Source organism: Uloborus diversus, chromosome 3 (assembly GCF_026930045.1).
Source record: "Uloborus diversus isolate 005 chromosome 3, Udiv.v.3.1, whole genome shotgun sequence".
NCBI lineage: Eukaryota > Metazoa > Arthropoda > Arachnida > Araneae > Uloboridae > Uloborus > Uloborus diversus.
Window position 1 is genome coordinate 72,247,158 of NC_072733.1, and position 22,827 is coordinate 72,269,984.

At 32.5% G+C, this 22,827-nt stretch overlaps 1 protein-coding gene across 1 annotated transcript in view; it reads left to right on the forward strand.

The window, feature by feature from the left end:
* Positions 1 to 1,449: 1,449 nt before the first annotated feature.
* Positions 1,450 to 22,827, forward strand: part of LOC129218249 (uncharacterized) — a 56,984-nt gene continuing 35,606 nt past the window's right edge. The window contains exon 1 of the mRNA XM_054852472.1: positions 1,450 to 1,620. The gene's annotated coding sequence lies outside the window, so the exon portion shown is untranslated. The remainder of the gene's footprint in view (positions 1,621 to 22,827) is intronic.

Here is a 22,827-nt window from a genome sequence, read left to right on the forward strand (position 1 = left end):
CTCTCGACGAGACAAACTCATCGCAAGGTCAAAGCAGTTCTTTCAAAAGATATCCTGCAGGATCGACTGGAAATCTGAGGGAAAGAGATAATCTCTCCCCCTTTTGTTGTAACTTCAAGTTTCTCGTTTTTTTATTAATAATTAATTAATTAACTAATTTATTTATTTTTTAATTCTACCATGAAATAAGTTAGTTTGAAAACGTTCGGTGGACCTAGACCTCGTGATCTGAACTATTGGACACCTTGCTTTAGAACTTTTGTTTCATTATTCGGCATAAAATTAAAATAAAATGCCTAATAATATTGATGAAATGAAATAAAAATATGTAATAATAAATATTTCAAGATAATATCTAATGGTTTTAGCTAAAAGTAAAAGCTGCTTCAATGCACGTGTTTTACAGAAGGATTAAAAAGGTACTATTTGAATTGCATTCACTATTTTGTAGAAAAAAAAATTCAATTCATTCGACTCAAAATAAGTAAAACCCCTCTAACGGACACCCATCACCCCATCACATGCGGAAACCCCTTTTATGCGGACAATTTTTAATTCCCCGATTCCAAGGCAAATAACATTATTAAAACCCCAATCCTGCGGACACCTTTTTATTGCGGGCAAAAAAATTTGTCCCGTTAGTGTCCGAGGTTTTTTGTATCGATTTTCAGTATTGTGCTTTTCATATATAGTAGTACCTAGGTTTTGATGCTTTTTAACTTTACAAAACTCTCGTTTTCACGAACTTTTACAGTGCTTCCAAAACAGTTCGTAACATCGAGTGTCAGCTGTATTTTTCTTAATAGTAAGCAGATAATATGTTGAATACTATTTATCTGTGATATCTCCCTATGCGGCTTCCAAAGAACATGTTTTTTTTTCGGTGCTAAACTTGATAAGTTTCAAATTATTTCTTTTCTTAACATAAATAGTGGTTGTTAGATATAATTTTCGTTCAAAAAGTAATGTAAAGCTTCCACCAAGGGGAAGACAAAAGAGGAGTAATACGGTACATAGCATAAAATAAAAGATGGTGTAAAACATATTGAGAATATGAAAAGGATTGAGTATGAAACTTGATTTAAATACAAAAATCCTACATGTTCATTGGCTAAATCAAAATATTTTGTTTGTTTACTCTTTAGACATGTTTATCGCCAGTAGCTAGAAACTTCCTCAATGAAAATACAAAAAAAAAATCACATTTTCGTTGAATTTCACTATAAAGAAATTTTACAGCACGACTCTGAATTACATGCTTCTAACTGAACTGGTATTTCAAAAAGCCCGCGCGACTTCTCTGAGCCTCATTCCACCGTAATAGGGAACTTTTTCTGCGCCAATGAATTTTATCCCCCTCTTCCCGCGCTCTCTCACCTGTTCATAACGCTAGGAAGAGAAGCTTTTCTATTCGCTTCGGGGCCGTCAGAGGCGACAGGTTTCCCCACTCGTTCTTTGTGCCGCGCAGCGATCGGACCGGTGTGTATTAAATGCTTGGAATTCGAAAAATGAAACACCATCGGACTACTACTGCACGCTTTGGATTATTTGATTACCAGGGCTATTTCGTAGTTCCTAGGGACTGACAGAAATCATCCATCGCTTGAAACGTAGACTCAGGTAAGTGAATGTGTAGTTTTGAGCAGTGGGGATGGGATCATTTGTTGTCGAACTTCCTGGAAGTTGGTGATACTATTGTGTGACCCACACTCTCTGTGTTTACAAACCGGTCGGGAAAAGTTTAAGTTATGAAAGAATTTTCTGCTTTTGTTGTAATGAGTATGGTACTACGTACTTTTTTCTCGATAAAATTATGATTTTCTGGTGGTCAATTGGATAAAAATACGCTTCTGAGAACAGGAGTGCCCAGATGGGAGGTCACTGTGACCTTTCAAAAATTTCCTTATTCGGCAAATTTTGTCTGTCGATTTGGCATGATTAATTATCATTCGACAAATATTTGGAGTTCTATTCGACAAAATTATCCTCATTCAGCGAAAGTTGGAGGTTCATTCGTGAAAATTATCCTCATTTGGTAAAAAATTGGAGTTCTGTTCGGAAAAATTATATCATCATTTGGCAAAAATATGGAATTCTATTCGCCAAGATTATCATCATTCGACAAAAATTTGGGGTTCTACTCGGCAAAATGATCATTATTCGGCAAAAATTTGGAGTACTACTCGGCAAAATTATCATCATTCGGCAAAATTTGCAGTTCCATCCAAATTTTTAGTTCCATTTGACAAATTGAAAATTTCTGCCCTACCAAAAATGTAATTTCGGGACGCCCTTGTCTAAGTAGCATAGACACCGCATCGAAAACGTGCCAGAAGACCATCCCACTCACTCTCTCTTTAAATATTTTAAAGCATGTTCTTCCAAGCGTAAAAAATAATATTGCACAGTGACAGACACTAAATGACAGAGATAAATTCGGTGATTGTACCCGGGCACCGTCCCCCACCTCCCCTCCCAAATTTGACAGTTTGCAATCAAGTTGAATAAATATTCAGAATTCTTTTGTTTTCGATATTTTAAGCTTTTCCCATCAATAGTGGGACTATACATTTAACTTGTTCCAAACGTTTGTTCTTAAATAAAATAAAGTAAACAAATGAATGTCGCCTATTTGAATGGGGAAAAAAAAATCACTATTTTAATTTAGTTCATTAGAAACTACAAAATAGACGAAGTGACTTGTGCTTTTTATTGTTAAGCAACAAATAATAATCTTCTCTCACTAACAACTGAAACAAATGGGCAAGGCACCTTCGAAAAGTGAAAAACAGAACCTTTTCTTTCAGTATTGGGGGAGGGGGGCGTCTAAAGGGATAAAAATAATTAAACTATACCATCAACTATTTTTAACTTATTTCTTCTCAACATTAGTAAAGCTTTTTTAACTATAACTTTAAAAACACACAAAGCATATTTGAATGAAATTATTTTGATTTGCTATGGGGTATGGGGATAATATTGCAGTCGGTGGTCAGTGTAAAAGAATGCATAAATCTCACGAGTTTCGAATCCAAATGTACATAATATCAGTTCTTGTTCATTAGTTCTTCTTTGATAGGAAAAGAGTGATTACTTTGTTTTAATAACCTCTTGTTTTAATCAAAATGAAATTTTTTCTGATTAATACCGTGCATTTTTATACTTTTTTGCTGAAATTAAAGGAGGTTTAGTAGTTAATTGGCTTGAAATGTTAAGGAAGATATTTTACCACCACACTTGAAGTAAATTAGTAAGTAACATTTATAGAAAGTAGATTAGTTGGGGCTCTAAGGTCACTTTAAAAGTATTTTGAAGGAACTCTATGAGAACTATTTTTTTTTATAAAAGACTATATTATGGGGGGCAACTTTTTCCTCTTCTGTGTCCCTCCCAAAGACTATTTCTGTATCCACCCCCGCTTACATTTGATTGAAATTGTCGATATCTTTTCAGTAGGGACCCAGTTGCTGTTTGTGCCCAAATCGATCCATGCACAGGGGCAGGATAGCCCGCTCCGTTTTCCCTTTCTTCCAAAACAACAATACTACTACTAATATTTTTATATGTACTGAAGACAGTGAAACAATACTGAGATAAAAGCAATCATCATATTTACATAAATTAACTCAATAATAGTCCTTTTAAATTATTTATTTCCAAAAAGATCATCACAGGAAATAGTACAGTTTTACCCAAAAGGGCGGATACAAATCGAGAGTCTTAGGGGTCATAACTCCCCTAACCGCCGTCAATATTATCCGTCCACATTGTGTTCAAACACTTGAGGAACAAAATGTAAACGATTTAAGTAATCTTTTCAATTTAATAATTATTTTTAAAAGTTAGTATTTGAAATTCTACTTCCTTTCATTGCTTATGAAATTAATTAACAACGTTTATGCTCCATTAGATGCCATATTCTTTGCCAATTTGGTGCTTGTCATTTACATAAAAGCAGTTTCAGAAATTTTCCTCCCTCAAAACCGTAAGTTCATTTGTGTGTGGGGGAGGGGGGAAGGGGCGTTCTTAAGCAAAACCCACCCGAAACTGGTAGTCTGCATTTGTCCCTGACCCCGTAGCAATATTATTTTTTGCTGTCGCAATTTTAACTTAAATCTCTGTTTTTTATTTATTTATTTTACGTTCTCTCTCTAATTATTTTTAAATAATTATTTCTTTTGTATAACAAAAAAAATAATCATCGGTTTTCAGAAATCATTTTTTTATTAACCGTCTTTCCAGGAACTTTCTCCAGCGGTAATAAATCTTTTTTTTTTTTTTTTTTTTTTTGTCGAGATCATTTGAATTTTATGCTCTTTTTGGCGAAGTGAGCTCTGACTCACAACTCGAACATTAACACAATACTCTTTGTGGCATAAGGTTCATTTCATCATGTAGTTATGCTGAATACGATATTTACTATCAATATCAAATCATTTTTATTATGACCTGAATTTTTTTTATTTATTTTGATGATGCTTTTATTCACCTCTTCATCATAATTTTAAGTTACTGTTCACCAGAGGTCAGTGGAAACAATTACAGTTCATAAGTTTTTATCAAATTCTAATCTGTTCAATTTCGACACGCTGTTTTCAGCAATATAGTCACTTTGATAAATTTGCTAATTCTACCATCTCCCTCTCTCTCTCTCTCTGATGAATGCTGAAAATGTACGAAACAAAATTGAAAATTCTTGAAGTTCTTTAATCCCCTGAAAAATCGTAAACATCAATTATATGTCATTTTTCAAGAGACTGACGTGAAACAAAGTTTAACTGAAAACTACGTACAATCAAAACATCAATAAAGAACTGTAATTTTTTGTCATATTTATGAAAACAAAACTTTTAAGTTTCCTATTAAGAGTTTCATATAACTTATATAATTTTTTCTGTAACAGTTTAAAACTAAAAACATTAGTTAAATTTTTAAGCAAAATATAACTTTTAAGTAATAAGTGTCTTGCATATCAATTAAGTTCATGAAATGTTTTTGCACTAGTTATTCTATCGACTGGTGTTTAGTTAAAAGAAATAAAGTCCTCCCCCCTCCCATTGTTTGTCTTTCTATTCCTCAAAGAATTTCTCCCTCAATAGAAAATACGATAGGCTAGCTAATTTTTTTCGAAACCCTCAAAAAAGAGAAGAATTGGAAAAAAAATAAGTTGTTGAAGGGGAGGGGAGGGCACCTTGGCACATGGCCCACTTTGGGACACCATAAATTTCAGCTTTAATTTTGTAAACATAAATTAGTTTTCTTAGGATATCATAGATGACAAGAGGATCTTCGCTTCAGTGCACTTTAGAATTTCTCACATTAGCAGATAAGCACGAATATAGTTTTCTCCGTTTTCAGAGGTTCAGAGTTATATTAATGGGTAGTTTGATTTTTGAAATTTTTCAGTAGGAAATGAAATAACTCAGAGCATGTGGGAATTAAAACATCTCCTTTCATAATAGTTTAAAGGTTAAATATGTATTGTACTGCTAAGCTTAACTTTTAAAAGGTTGATATATAACAACAACCTAAGAGGCAGGTTGGGACACTGTCCTACCGGTGTACAATATAGAAAAATCCCATTTCATTTGTACTTAATAGATTTGATGAAATGTTTAAATGAACTAAAATTTAGAAAAGGACTTCTGATCATGAAACAGCAGCAGAAAATGTCCTTAGTAATAAGATTTCAATTAGAGAGGCTGCTAAAACATAATATGGATTGAGTAAAAGAAAAATTAAGACAGTATAAAAGTAAATTTAAAATAAATATTGAACCTAAGGAAATTTGTTAGGCTGTATGTTAGTAAATAAAGATTTTTTAATCAACTAGGATTAGTATTTTTTATTCATTTAAGTTTTTTTGCTAGAGTCCCAAGGTACCCCACCCAAGGGCGTCCATATAAGGGGCAAGAGGGACTCAAGCCCCCCTTGGAAATTAGAACTTCTTTGCTTTTAGTACTTTTTATTTGCAAAAATATAAAAATATTTCTTCTCCAGCCATTAATGAATAAATAATTTAAAATGTCAAATTTTAGTGACTCTAATCTGTCCTGAAATCTGCCTCCATGGGGAAAATATCCTGCTAAACTATGGTTAAAATTTCTGAGCCCCCCCCTCCTTACAATTTTGCATATGGGCGCCCATGACCCCACCTAGTGGGGCAGGTTGGGACGTTGTAATGACTTTTTAATTTTTACTATGAAAATTTAATTTGATGAAATAATGGAGTAAAATAAAATTTAATTGAAGTAAAAATGCATAAATTATATGTTCAGCTAAGTTTGTTGAAAACTGATTTGAAAATTTTATTTCTAAAAATCGTAATCTAAAAAGTGTCCCAAGGTCCAGCCTTCCTTTCCAAGTACCTTCCCCTACTTCCAGCTATTTCTCACAATATTTCTTGTGGTTTTAGTTTCCAAAGGATATTGATTACATCGAACTTCTATAGAATTTTTTTATTACATATATTATTGGAATAATTGCCAATAAAAAAAGTTTACAACATTTAGGTTAGTTCTCGACCCATAACACCACTTGAAAAAAAACTTTTTAGTGCCGATTGAAAAATCCGTGATAATAAAAGCTCTAAAAAAGAACTCGTTTCTATTAAAATTTTTCCTCTGGCGGAAGGAGGTCACACGTGACTTGAAACTTACAATGAGCATCCAACAATCCCACAACTTCCTGTTAGGTGGAGGAAGGCACGACGATGGTTTCTAAAATACGAAAGGAAAAAAAATAAGGGGAGAAAAAACAAAAGTGGAGGGAGTAGTAAGTTAATGACTTTTAATGAAAAACGTCAAGTTGTCAAAGTAATGAAATAGCAGTACCGTTTAAGAAATGAAATCTGCGTGTGTAACTGCTCAAAGTCACTAGCGCAGCCAGAAATTACTTTCTAGGGGCGGAAGTGATAACAAGAGTAGAGGAAGGTGGGGCATCTTAGGACGCTTTTTAGGTAATGATTTTTAAAAAATTAATTTTCAAATAAATTTTCCAAACTTAGCTCACCATGTAATTTAGGCAGTTTTGCTTCAATTAAATTTTATTTTACTCCATTATTTCATCAAATTAAATGTTCATAATAAAAATAAATTCAATGTCCCAACCTGCCCTACTAGGTGGGGTACCTTGAGGCACTAGCAAAAAATTTAAATGAATAAAAAATACTAATCCTATTTGATTAAAAAAAATCTTTATTTTCTAACTTACAGCCTAACAAATTCCATTAGGTTCCATATTCATTTTAATTATACTTATATACTGTCTTAATTATTCTTTTACTCAATCCATATGTTTTAGTAGCCTCTCTAATTGAAATCTTATTACTAAGAGCATTTTCTGCTGCTGTTTCGAGAGCAGAAGTGCTTTTCTCAATTTTAGTTTATTTAAACCCTTCATCAAATTTATTATGTACAAATGAAATGGGCTTTTTCTATATTGTACACCGGTAGGTCAGTGTCCCAATCTGCACCAATTAGGTTGTTATTATGCATCAACTTTTTAAAAGTATAGCTTAGCAGTACAATATATTTTTAAACTTTGAACTATTAGGAAAGGACATGTTTTAATTCCCATATGCTCTGAGTTAAATTATTTAATTTCTTACTTTAAAATTTCAATAACGAAACCATCCATTAATCTAACTCTGAACCTCTGAAAACAAGAAAAATTTCAATTATGTTATAATTAATTAGATAATATTGATTTTGTGCTTAGTAAAGTTCCAAATTATATGAATTTATAATAATATATGATGAAAATCAGAAACTAAATATTTTTTAAAAATAATACTGATGCGTGTCCGATTGTAAATTTAAATGTAAACTAGGGTCAGGTGGGGTAAAATGGGTATAAAATAGCCTACTTTTGGATTTTCACTCAAGTATTTTTGTCAAAATATTTCGTTTCTAACTTTTTTTTGTTTTATGTATAGATTACATATGTTGAGAGTAGAATTAAATGATTTTCACACATAATTATATACAAATTTATTTTTGAGAGGAGTGTTTATGACTATATGTTTTGTATACCCATTTTACCCCACGCAGGTGAAAATGGGTAGCCTATGGAGTAAAATGGGTATTAAAGTCTAAGAAGTGATAAAAAAGCATACTATTTGTTCAATGAAGAGTGATAGTAAAGGCATAAGAGTCAGTTATCAAAATTTAACTATTTAATTAAAAAAAATAGTGCAAAGAGTAAATTTGACAAAATATTAATAAGGTTTCTTTGAACACATGATATCCATACTTGTCTTTCTTTTAAAAAAGTAATGGCCTATTGTTACTTTGTGGCGCATTAAAAATTTTTATTATTTGATGTTCTTCAATGAAATCCATGTCGTCTATATCAGGAAAAATAAAAAAAAATCCCCCATCTTGGATTTTTTAAAAGTATTTCACCTCATAAAATTTTACTCAACAGCCATATATTTGCCAATAAATTCTTTCTTACTTGTTTCCTCAAAGTATAATACTTATACCTTTGCACCTGTGGTTAAACTTTGCTTCATAAGCATATTTTCAGCAGTTTCTATTCCAGATACTTCCTCTGAATGGAGACTTTCTTTTTCATCTATTTTTTATTTTCTTGTTTTTAAATTCCTTACGTTTTTCACTTTCAACTCTTAGCCTTTCTAAAACATTTTTGTCATTTATTTCCTGTATTTGCCAGCACCTGTTTAAGTTGTTTTAAATAAATCATGCAGGTAGTTGTCAAATCTGAAACACTTGTTAAAATTGCTGACAATATTGCACTTTTCAAATCTTTATAAGGTGAGGAAATTGTGCTTTGTGACGCATACTTTTCGGATTGAAACGAGGATGTGTTCCGAGAAATTAAAGGTACATTAGAGTACATCAGAGAAATTGATAGAATCTGATTGCAAGCAAATAAAAATGTGACGAGCAGCAGGCTGGGCCAGCATATTCTGAGGAAATTGTTATTTTATGCGCAAGTGCACGCAAACACTAGAATAAGTATACCTGTGGCTTATTTTTATTTATTACGATGGAGTAAAGTTTATTTTATAAAATCATGGCATTGTGCATATATTTATGTTTCAATCATTTTGAATCAACCGCAAATGAATTAATATTCATTTAAAGGAAAATATGCTATACCTTTTAAAACAACTTGCTGGAATGATAAGCCTAACCATATATACCCATTTTACCCCATTTTCAAAATATGAGATTAAAAATAGAAAAAATATTTTTTTTCTTCCCTGTAAGTTGAAGCAGCAATAAAAATGTCTAACTAAAGATATTATGACACAGTAATAAAAATTCCTCAAAAATCAGGAGCTGGAGATAGAAGTTTAAGCAGACAACATGCGGCTTGAATTTATCGACTTCAATTTAAAGTGTTGCCACTCACTAAAAAATAATCTATTGAAAAAACAACACACAACACTCTGCTACTTGTTTAGATCTTCAAAAGTTGGCTGCTCCGTATGCATTTGATATCGAAGAAAGTAAAAATTTTCTTCATTTTGCTGTTATTTTTTTATCACCAGGGATTTTTAACTACTGAAAAAAAATAGACCGTTTCTCGAAAGTTTTCACCTTGTTTAACTTTAAAAATTTCATCACTCAAAAAATTGAAATCCATGCTCATACTGGTTCCCTTTCATATGATATTTTTCAGTAATTTGGGATAGTCATAGTCTTCTCTCACTTCCTCAAAAATGTCTTTACTAATTTATAATGATTGCAGCAATTACACTGGTAAACAAAGGTTTCGTTGCATGAAATAGTGTTCCTAGGTCAATTTTTGAAAATGATTTCAAACATCCACTTAGAATTTTTCATGCACCCACAGTTTTTGCGTAATCCTAGGTTTTAAGTTATTTGTTTTGTTTTTCCAATTTTTTTCAAAACCAGGTAATGATAAAAACTTAGAGTTAGCAATTTCTTGTCATGAAGACAACAAATGTGGTGATAAATTGTCAGGTTTGTTGTTATTGTAGTGGCAACATGATGGTCAGTCTCACTGGCACCAATTTTTGCGATATAATCTACTGTACTTTTTATATTTGAATGCTAACGTAATAAAGAATTTATGGATTTTTACTCTGAGGTAAGTAATTTAGTATTGTTTAGTATATCGTCCCTCTGTAATGGATATGTTTGCTTTTGAATATCAAACTGATGAGACTTGGTATTAACTCTTTCAAAACTAGTTTAAAAGTTGTACTATGATAGGAACACGTTACCCTCGGTCCCACTAGCACCATCAGTCAAAGTGAAGGAAACATACGAAGATTTGTAAAAAAAAAAAAGTTCGGTAAAATTAAGTACAACACATACTGTGGGACAATTATTTCCAGCCTAAAATGAAAAAAAAAAAAATAATAATAATTTGAATTTTGATTTTTTGAATTCAAATGATGTTTTTCGCAATCACGAGTGTGATTTGTGTCTGTGTGCAGGCATGAGTGTGTGTGTGTGTGTGTGTGTGTGTGTAGGTGCGCATGCATGAGTGTGTGTAGGTGCGCATGCATTAGTGTGTGTAGGTGTGTGTATGTATGCGTGTGGGTTTGTCTCGGTGTGCATGCATGAGTGTGTGTGTATGCATATGTATGCATGCGTGTGTGTGCGTGTGTAGATGTGTGTGTGGGGGATATGGAAGCAACCTGGAGATGTTTTTCGCCAGAGCAGCAGCATCGGGAGGGGCCGGGACCGCGGTGCTGCAGAGGGAGGCGGGAAGGAAATAAAATCATAGGAACATCAAAAACGTCAAGTGAGAACAATAAGCAGTGTGATTGCTCAATAAAAGAACGGATTAACTGCTTGGGATTTACACAATGCTGTCGTCTTTTCTGCGAATGGGACAGTATTGGCAAAAAATTCTTTTAAAGAAATAGCGAAAAGGGAAGGTTCTATATTCTACTGGCTCTTTATATTAAGTAAGGCCTTTTCAAAAGCATTGTGAAGACTATTGTTGACACTGGTACTGGATTTTAATACTTAAAACCCGAAGCTCCACGTATTGATGCAAAACGTAAAAAAAAGGCATCTTTGAGGAAACTCCCATTGTCCACGTGAACAAATGATTGTGGTTATTTGCTGCACACATGAGGGATGTTCTTGACAAATACAGAAAGAAATGAACAATAACTAAGTTACTTATGATTATTTCAATATAATGGTGCATGCTGGTATAGGTATTTCTGTCAAACTTCAACTGAATATCATAAAAAATCTGCGAGTGATGACGAAGATCTGTTTACATATTTGAATTCAGTGCATCATTTCACACTAAAATCGGGCATTTTTCACCATGTAACAAAAATAAAGTTTTTTTTTTTTTTTTCTATATATAGATCAGTGTTATTTATCTTTACATTCAAACATTACTACAAGTAAATCATATTAAAAAATTCTTACCTTTAATATTTGTCACAGTTCTTTAATACCTAGTAAAGTTTTTTGATTAAATAAAATAACAGTAAAAAATCTTCACCAGCCCGCGATTTTTTTTTTTTTTTTTTTTTATAAGTTCTACCGGTTCGGGAGGGCGGGGGGGGGGGAGAAAGTGGAGAAACGCTTATCTGGAGGAGAAAAGACATTTCCGGGGAAGATCTAAGATGCTTGGAATTTCTTTTCTTTTCTTTTTTTTTTTCTTTTCTGAATTGAAATCAGTTGGAAGAAAAAACTCCCTGGACCCCTCGATTGTTTCTCCAAAATTTTTTCCACCTCATTCATAAACAGGATGCGTTTAAAATGAGAGGTTGGGTAGGAGAGGGAATGGGGAAGTCCAACATTCCGTTGAAAATTGCTGTCTATCTTAAAATATAATTTGAAACGAAAAGGCGCAATTACTGCAACAGGAACTTCTGCTGAAGTCACGCTGCGAAAGTGGAAGATGAAAACGTTGAATTCCTTTAATGTTTGACGCCGTGAGACTTCTGGAACTGTAATGAAGGCGTTGAAAATGGAAAGTTGAAGATTTTGAGCTATTACCATCTCATAAAAGTAAGAAATAGAGAAAATAAAGGAAAGTGTTCGTGGTGCCAAAATATAAATATGTTTATATGATAGAGATAGGCTTCTAGAGTGGAATGATAAAGTTCCAATTCTCTCTCTTCAAGGTTTGCCACATATCGGAAAAGTTTAGTAACTCCTGTTACAGTTTATAGTTGTTGAACGATCAACCTTCCTCAAAAAACTGTGGTAAGGCGAGCAACTTAGAGAAAAAATTTGAGCAATTGCTCACAAAAAAAAAAAAAAAAAAGAAGAAGAAGAAGGAAAAACCCAACAAAATGGCATACCGTGAAAGATGAGTGTCTTACTATAATTGAAAAAAATCACAGCAAATTCGCCTGCAAAACACAAAATTGTAATATTAGCGAGATGAGTTGTTGCGTTCTCTTCTAAGCCATTGTAGTTTCCCGTGTACCGAAATTAATTCTAAAAATTTTGTAAGACACAAAAAGCTGCCCTATTGTTATATATGAGAAGATGAAATACGTCAGTATATTTGAGAAATTCCTTGAGTGATTACCGTAATTTTGCAGAGATTATATCAAAAAAAATTTCATTTTTGTTTGATGAAGTAAATAATATTTTAGAAGTAGTTTTCTAAATTGCCTATTTGAGAGTTCACCACTGCAAGATCAAAGCACCGCTCTCAAATGCTTGGAAGTTAAAATTGAAGATTCGTTCAATGCTGCATTCGGTGAACTTGATGTATGGATGAGAATGGTAAAATCATTAGAGTATCATCTGCAGCAGAATGAGGTTTTGAGTTCAAGGACACTGCTAGAAACCAAAGTATAGATTAATGTAGGAAAGTAGACACTGTGCTCAAAAATATCTTTAAAAATGTTATGTGCGTGGACACATAGAATATTTTAACAAATAAATATATTTTTTATTATTCAAATAAAATAAAAAAAATTTAAATTTTTAACTGTTTTATTATGCAATAAAGATTAAGAATACAGTCGAAGCTCGATATAACGACCATCTCCGTGCCGGAGAAAAAGGTCTTTATAATGAGTGATCATTATAAGACATAGAATTTTTTAATAATATACACATGCATCATGCATGTTCCGTTGTTCCAATACAATTGTTACTTTTTTAAAGACTCCAGTAAAATGCCCAAATCATTTTTTGACATGGGAATTTTTTTTTTTAATTATGGGTGCAAAATATCATGACAAAATATTTCTAAGTAGAAAAGATAGGAAAAATTGTATTACAGTACTTACAAATCATTTATTTTCTGAAGATAAAATCAGAAACAGTTGCCTTTTTACACATGTAATTTTTGCAAAACATAATTTTCCATTTCAGTTTTAGATGATGAAAAGTGTTTTTCTTGCATTTCAAAGAAACACTTAAAAGTCTCTTGAGCATTTGAAACATTTTTCATACTGGGAACTTTGGTCTCAATTTCTTCTTCTTCATCTGATCCTGATACATTAATTTGTTTTTGTGCACAATATCGAGAAATACTTCATTTTCTGACAGACACGTGTTTGTTACATTCTAAATCATAATTGATTTTAGCATAATAGTCAAAGTTTAACACTTCTACCAATTTCATTTTTTTTTTTTTTTTTAGAATTTTTTTACAGCGTTTCATCTTCTTCGTCGAAATTTTCATCTTGGATTGCCTGACAAATCATTTAAGCATTTTTCCTTTGCTTTTTAAAATGAACATAGTGGATGCAATACTCGATGTGTCCATGCTGAATTCCCTGCTGTTTTAGAAAGATGCAAAGCTGTAAGGCACTTTGTAATCTTCACCTTCTTCCAGTCTGTAAACGGTAATGAAGTTCATTTCAAGTTACACATTAAGTATCGTTGGAAAAAACACCAGGAATAGTGTTTGCTGAATTTGGTCGCTGTATTGAATTAGATGATGCAGAACGGTCGTTATACCGGAAGTAAATTAACATAGATTTCATTAGAACAAAGTTGGGACTTTTACCACAGGTCGTTATAATGGATTGGTCTTTATAATGAGTGGTCGTTATAATGAGCGCCGACTGTATTGCGAAACAAATAAGCATAGTCATTAGAAATGTGGTGCGCTTTAACTGAGGGAAAAAATGCCTGTAAAATAAGAGTGAAAAATAATGATAAAAAGAGCGTCTTCATTTGCTTACTATTCCAGTACGTTAGTATTTATTTCTCGATTTTTTTTACGTATGTATAGTGTATCAATGGCGTTCTTAGCATGGTTCTCACACGAGAACGGAATGGTAATTTAAGGTCATGTCACCCCTCCTTTCCCCAAAGAAACAATAAACCAGAAGTTCCGTCTAGAACTAAACGAGCCTACTTTCGCGTATAACCATACTACTTTCTAGTACCTGATCAATATTCTCAAAAATAGCTAAAATCGCAAATTGTTTCAAACATATTTTTTTAATATTTTAAGCTGATTTCTAGGAATAAAATATTCCATACTCATCTAAAAAATTAGACGCGTAAAAAAATAAGTAAATAAACGAACAAATAAAATAGCAGCACCTTTTAAACAAAACAGCTAATACACTTTTTTCCATTAAAAAAAATCTTTAACAGCTTTCAAAAGTAAAAAATAATAATTAAAATTAATAAGCTTATTAAAATAAATACATTATATCAGAAAAAAAGCATTTCTTTTTCCCCTGTTGCCAAAAATAATATTTGTTTGAATGGATTAATGCACTTACCAAAATAAATAAAAACAATAAAATGTCAACTTAAAGAAGTATTTTTTCACTCTCAAAAAAAAAAAAATCGTCTGCGCATATCTTTATGTAGAAACATAAATGACTTCGAGTTTATCCCATAGACTAATAATAAGAGTAGACCGAGCTTTCTCATTCTTGCTGATGAAGAAAATTGGTTCATAGATGTATCATGTGACTAGTGGAAGGGCTTGGCGAAGACTTTGGAAGCATGGTTGCTAGATGGCAGCATTATCTATAGTTTGGCACTCGACATGTATTTTAAGACAATGTGTTTTCATTAAAAAAAACTTCCAGGTGCAGAGATTGAACTGTTTTTCTTTTAGTTATGCATTATTTTGACATTAGTAATAGTTTTTGATCAGTTTTCGGTAACTTTTATTTCATTTGGAGCTGTCAGCGTTGGCGTGAACGAAATGGCGTAAACGTTTTGCGTTAACGCAAAAATGTACTAATCGGTATCTTAAATTGAAACTGTAGGTAAAAATCTTGCCGTTTGCTGATTCTTCTTGGTCGCTTGCATCTTTTATTGCTTAGAGAGTTATTGAAATTGACTAAAGAAAATGCACAATACTATCTAAACGAAAAACTCACTATATTAACAAAATATTTACAACTTAGAATAACAAATTTACAAATCGGACTCCATAAAAGATCATTCTTCCGTATTCCATCAATTCTATTTATTTTATTTCGCGCTGGCGTTGATCGTCTGCTACGATTAACGCTCGCTGTTGCTAAGATATCCACCAGTCACATGGTTTGGTTTATGAGCAGCAAGAGGGTTGCCATAGCTCGGTCTACTCTTATTATTAGTCTATGGTTTATCCTCCGAAAAATTAATACCTAAATTTAAACTTTAGCGTGAAAATAAAAACAAGTCATATTAACAATAATTATTTCACAGTTAAAACCATAGCTGTTGAGTCGGAGTCAATCTCATTTTGAGATAAAGGAGTCGGAGTCGAATATCCAAGAATCGGAGCTAGTCATTTGTCCTCCGTGTATAAATTTTTGCCAAAGCTACGAAGTCAGAGTCGAAGTCGGGGAGTCGGAGTCCGACTAATTGTCGGGCACAGGAGTCGGAGTCAGGTGCCCCTAAATTCTCGGAGTCGGAGTCTGGAGTTTGTCGTCAAGAGCTATTTCCAACAAAATTTGTTTGAAATAAATCCGCCTTCAAGTACGGAATCTGCATTGACTTTCAGGTTCCCCGTAGGCGCTAATGTTAAGGGATTTGAACTGTTCAAACTTGAACGAAAATTGTTCAAATCAAAAAGATATTTTGTATACAAGTTTTTCATCAAAAACTTTTTCCTACTAAATTTGAAACAAACTCGCCTCGAAGTTCGGAACTGCCTTGAATTTCGCCGTAGGCGCTAATGTTAAGTTTTTTTGAACTGTTCAAAATTGAACGAAAAATAGTTCAAATCAAAAAATGAAATATAGGAATGAGGTGTCCTCGCCGAAATCTTTCTTAAAAAAAAAAATTGTTCGAATCGGACTATTCACCCAAAAGTTATTAAGGGGGGGGGGGGTGCAGACAGACCGACAGACATTTTTCCCGATCTCAATACCCTATTTTCCAATTTTTTTCGATATTTATTTAATTATTTTTTTTAGTTTTGACTTTTTTTTTTGTTTTTTGTAATATTTTCAAGCTGCATTAAGCCTTCTTTCATGCATTTTTCGTCTTTCTCTGACTTTTATTGGGAAAGTAGGCTAAAAATAACTTTTAACGTTGAATGTAAATATTATTTTCAGAAACAACTCGTTTTTTTTTTTTTTTTTTTTTTTTTTTTTTTTTTTTTTTGTTCTAATTTTCGCGGCACAACAAAATTTTAAGTTAGCTAATATACATTTAAAGGCAAAAATAGGTTATGAACCAATTATGTGGTGCGTTTTCTATTGAAAATAGAATTCATAATGTAATTTCAAAAATATTGTGGAAATTTTTCAGAATTGAATTTTCATTAACTATCTGCTTCTGCTTTAACCTCCTGTACAAAATAAAAGGTGATAGAATCATTGAGATTTTAAGACAGAACCCAGATGCTGAGAAGTCGTGTGGACAGTTACAGTTTGATAAGTTTTTAAAGAATAATTCTTCGGTTTTAGCGCCCCCCCCCCACGTGTTTTGAAGCTACAATGCCCTCTTCTCTTCTTCAGAGACGTTCACTATTCCAGACTGATGAGTTCCAATAAGAACAAAACTGTAGTCTCTGGATGTGATAATCGAGCTTTTCGGTATTTGCGAGAAGTATTTTTTTTTTTCTTTTTCAATAGTTTAAAAACTACGAGATATTATTTATTTTACAAGTAATAATGCCACAGACTCGGGTTCAATTTCCGGTCGGGCATGGTCGGACTCAGTCGTTCATCCCTTCACTGGGTAGATAAAATGAGTACCAAGCACGCTTGAGAACTAAATATTGGGGGTTCCGCGTTCGGCAGATCACCTAACCGGAACATCTGCCTTGCACTCCAGAGCCCTTGGTCAGGAAAACTCACACAGGGTGGGAACCCCTGGTTTAAAAGCTACGACACCACAGACAGACACACAGACACGTCAAACTCATAACGCCCTTTTTTTGTGTCAGGGGTTAAAACATATGAGGGTATCTTTTATAATCTGATAGTTAATTTGTTTTCCTTGTTGATCATTTCCCTCTTAAAAAACGAGCGTTTTCTCCCCCTAATCCCAGGAAAGAATTCTTAAGCGGGTTCCATTGTATATACAAGTGTGCGTGCCTGTGTAAAACACGTTGTTTTGTTAAACATTTTTAGGGGGTCCAGGACACATTAAAAAAAAAAAAACAATATTAAACAGTACAGTTTTTAATTTTTTTGCACTGATTCATCATCAATTTAATAAGCAAAATCATAATAATATAAATATTTATATATATATATATTTAAATTTATTATTTTTTATTTATTTACTTTTTTTTATGGAGTTGTTTTTAAATCGCTAAAACTTAAAACATTCTAGGTCAACTTTTAATTTTTTTTCAAAAAATTATGCACAAATATCTAAGCTTTAATTTTTATTCGGTGATTAAAAAATATTGATTCAATAAAAAAATAGAAAATATTTGAAGAAAAATTCGAAGATACTTTTTTCTTCAATCATATTTTTTTGCAGTAAACTTTTTTTTTTTTTTTTTTTCAATTTGCCGAATAAAAATTAAAGCAAACTGTTTGAAAAAGAGATACTCCAAATTTCATTACTTTATCTTTATCAGTTTTCGACTTATATGAGTTTCTATGAGGAAAAATTGCATCATGGAGAAAAACGCGTTAAAGTTTTAAAGTTAAATATAATATTAGTTAAATGCATGCAACAAAAATAATTATTCTTTCGTTCTAGTTAAGATAGAACCAAGACTCAAACTTCCTTTTAAGCAGAGAAAAACGGAGAAGTTTTTTAATAATTAAAAAAAAGATTTCATAGTTTGACGATTTTTGTATTCCGTACCCCCTTAACGTACATATAAGTTCTTAAATAACTCCTGCATTTATTCCAATGCGTGAAGACAAAAACAGAGGTTGATGAGCTTACCTCAAAATTAAACGACTTGTGAAAGAACTTATTAGTATGATACAGTCAACAATATACAGAAAGTGCTAATTTTATTATTTAGAACGGAAAAGAAGAGAGCGATCTTCTTTTTTTGTCATCCCTGCTTCTATGTCGTTTATGTTATCTCAAATTTTGTTCTCAAATCTTCAGAGCTGAGCGCTCACTTCAAGGAAAATAAGGGGTAAAATTTAGGATCGCGTTTTTCTAATTATTTTATAGATTCTATCAGCACCTTTTTGGAAAATTCTATGCACTCACTGCATTAGAGCTCATCAACATTGCGTGCGAAACCTTCTTTCACGCATTGCCGAAATCTCATGCGATCAGAAACGTTTTAGATGCGTTCATTTACATTTTGATCTGATTGCAACATTGTTCCATTCTTTTTCCCTCTGTAAAGGTTTGTCAGCATTATTTTGATAATTAGGTCAAAATGTAAAGAGAGCTGTGAAAAGGTTGGTTACGTTAAGAGAATAAAAGGGTAGTTATTTTCTTCCATCATACTTTTTCTTCTGCGGATAATGAGAATGTTTTTTTATTATCATGGGAATTATTATTATTATCATTGTTGTTATAATTATTACAATTCATCCACCTTTCTCTTATTCTCAAACATTTGTACACTCATCTTTCAAAGCATCGATATTAATGAGCAATTTTAATTTGGTGATATTACGCCATAAACATTAAATTTACTTCCCTATCTTAATTTTTTGAATGTAAACAATATGCACTTAGGCGTAAACGAGGAAGCAGGAAGGTATTATTGAATTAATAAAATATATCGCGAACATCAAAATGTCAGCGAGGGCAACGACACGCTTGGTCTGTTGTCGAACAAGGCCATGTGAAAAGGGAGATAAAAGAAATATTTCCAATGAATCTTTCATTTCAGAGACTCTTTTTTTTTTTCGAGGAATTACACTGCTGCTAACTCCAAGCTCTCGAAGATTTTAAAAAAAAAAAGAGTATTTTCTTTCAAATTTCTTTCTCAAAATTCAATTTAGAATAAAATATTTGATTACATTCTAGCTGTTAATTTGAAAAATACGGATTGTGGATTTTTAAGTATACAAATTGAGAAAATGTATTGGTATTTTAACGAAATATTTTGCTTAACAATACGGAAATAAGTTAATTTCAGGGTATCCATGATTTCTTGAAAAACTAGCTGTTAATTTGAAAAATACGGATTGTGGATTTTTGAAGTATGCAAATTGAAAAAAATGGATTGGTATTGTAACGAAATATTTTATTTAACAAAACGGAAATAAGTAAGTATCCATGCTTTCTTGAAAAACTGATTAACTTGTAATAATAAATGAATTATTGTATTAAAGGTTTCGCTATATAGCAAAAAATGAACTATTGGAGAAGAAGGTTAATAAGGTAAACTCTCACCTTTTCTACAGCAAAACAATGATAAACATAACAAGTCAGCTATTTTATGAAAGATTTTTTTTTTTTTCTAATGCTCAATATGGTCGTCTTTCGCCATCAATTGATTACGGCAATACTACAGTACCTACGGCCAAAGCTACGAAGTTGAAGCATACTTACAATAATAATAATAATAACAATAATAATAATGAGGAGGAGGAGGAGGAGTTGTGCTAGATGCCATCGTTTAATGTTACATTTTTTTTCTTGACCAATTTCTTGAAGTGTACAAAAAGTTGATGGTTTCAATATGTGAGTTAATTTTTATTCCTTACTTATGTTATTCTGTAACTTATCGATCTTTACAAATTTATTTGCCCATTGGAATTTGGAGAAACTTAAAATGCTTGTGATATAGCTATAAGAATGATTTTAATTAAAAAAATAAATAAAGAGAGAAAATAAAGAAAATGCTTATATCGTTTCTAAACCCAAACCTCTAATTGAGAGACATTGTTGCTTTAAATTTTTCAATCATTATAAGATTTGTAAAAACTGTTTTGGAGAGTCTTATAATAGATTTACTAGAGTAATGTTTATATTGTATAATTAGTTTCGACCAGCATATCCCAACCATTGTAGTTGTACGGCCCATGAGTTAATACAAAACAATTTGAGGCCCACTAACTACTTAATACTATACAAGTAAAACTCAAAAACAAGTTTTCAAAGTTTAGCTGAAAATGGGATGTTTGGCTTTTATTTATTCTTTTTTTTGCTTTTATTTATTTATTTATTTATTTATTTATTTTTTATTTTATTTATTTTTTTTTTTTGTGTGTGTGTGTACGGAACAATCAATATCTGGATTGAAACTGGATAATTTTACCCCAAATTATGCTCAAAATAAAATTTATTCATGTGTTTATTTTTCAAAAAAAAAAAAAAAAAGAGAGAGAGAGAGAAACTAAAGTTGGAAAAGACTGCATGTAGAGATGGATCAGTTTTCGAAAGTCCAACATGTGTCTCAATGCAGTTTTGGCAATAGCTCTATAGGCATGTCGAACATAAATCCAGAACGGGACCAATAGTGCTGTTTTATAAAATGATTTCAAAGTTTAGTCACATGATAGGTCAACGAACGAGTAATCTTCACTTAAAGCACAGTTTCAAATATTTTAGGCAATTTTTCAATTATGATTAACACCTAATTTTTTTAGGTGTTGTCCTAATTATGACAAGCATTCTTCATTGGCTACGAGCCACGAGAGATTTTAAGAGTGATGTTTTATCTCACTAGTGAATCCATCCGAAAAGCGAATATAAAACCCCAAGATTTCTTTTGGCTTAGCCTCTCGACCAGTGTCCACGACTCCTTACCAGGATGCCTGAGGCCCACTTGTGGACCGCGGTCCAAGGGTTGAGAACCCCTTGGGTTTAGACCATGAAGTAACTAACAGAAAATTATAATTGACTGCAGTAGTCATTCAAATGGGTTTTGTGGGCTTAATGACTTTAGCTTGAACACGGACGATATTTAATGAAATAAAAGTAAAAGCTGAGTATCACAAACGCAGACTCGGCTTTTTTTCCAAGATAAATATTTAAAGAAAACCTGATAATAGCCAATAAACTTCATGTATGTGAGTTACAATGCTTTTTATCTGAGATAAATGCTTTGCAAATACTGGCCCAATAAACTGATGAATAAAAGTTTAACATAAATGAAAAACAACCGGTCATTCTTTTAATGCATCGATAAATATCAGTTAGAGGTCGTTGTTCTCCCTTTTAAGAACACGAAATATCGTCAAATATCAAGAGATAATTAGATAACTCACTGTGCCGTTCTTAATGAGTTTTTTGGACACTTCTGAAAAGAAGAATCCAAAACGAAAGAATTCTTTTTTTAATCCAAACATTGATGGCAACCACCCGTGGAAACAGGAATAAAAAGAACTCGGAGCTGCCAATCGTTTTTCCATCAAACTTTCGTGATCGCAAATGACGCGTTAAGCTTTAAATAATGGCCAGTTTGGCAAACCAAGAAATCTCGTAGCACGCCTTTTCAGATTCCTATGTGGCTTTCTAGATAAGGTCCAACGCCACACTTCAATTTATCCCCCCCCCCTTTTTTTTTTTTTTTTTTTTTTTTGTCCATTAAGTCCTAAGAACTTTACGAAGCGAATCCATTTAGTGGGTTGCCTTTCTACGTTAACTTCCACTTGGTTGCATGTCAATGAGAAGGCTAAATAAAAGGCAGGTTGCTGCTTTCTGTTTCGGTCACTAGGTCTTTAAATATACGTCATTTGAAAAAAGTGAAGCTTTTTTTCTGCTAAGTATAATTAAGAAACAGATCTAGGATTTTTGGCTGCAGATTTCATTCAGTAACTTACAGAATTTTGCAAGTATTGTAATTAAAACCAAGACACATGCTCTCAAAACAGGTTTTTTTTCCTTTTTTACCCGTGAATCAATCTTTTGGCAACATGAAGTAATATTTTGCCGAAATTAAGGTTTTTAATGCACATTTTCAATTGAGTTCTGGCTGACTGAGTGCAAAAAGGCAATGCGAAAAAAACCGTCTACCTCAAAACAAAAAAAAGGATTTTTTTTCCTGATATTGGTATCAAAAAAGTGTTTCAAATATAGATGTTAGATGATATTTTGTGTGTAATAGCGGATTAATACTTTCAATTTTCAAGATCCTTATTTTAGTTTTTTTTTTTTTTTTTACTCTGTAAAATTTTATGTGTTGCTTCCAATGAAAAATATAAGATACAGGAAAAAAACTGCAACAAGTTCATGCAGATATGATCAAAATTGCTGTGCAAGAGAACCTGCCATGACTTTATACCTCAAGGGCTCTCTTGTCTGCCGTAGAGATTGTTTACCGGTTGTGTGAGGAGAGGCCTTGAAAAGAGATCCTTTTTATCCAGGCTAGGATCGAAAAGACTCAGACTGATGAACCAGTATCAAGCACTATAGTATCAGCAATATACTTAGGGAGAACTTTGTGACCACGACAGAGTTTGCGAGCATGAGTCACAATTAGAGTGCTCATAGAATCTTGAATCGGGCGGGTATCAAGTATAAGACCCATCGACTTCGCTCCCAGATCCTTAATGACCAGACTACCTAGGCCCAACTATAGCTATGACTAACACTTTTG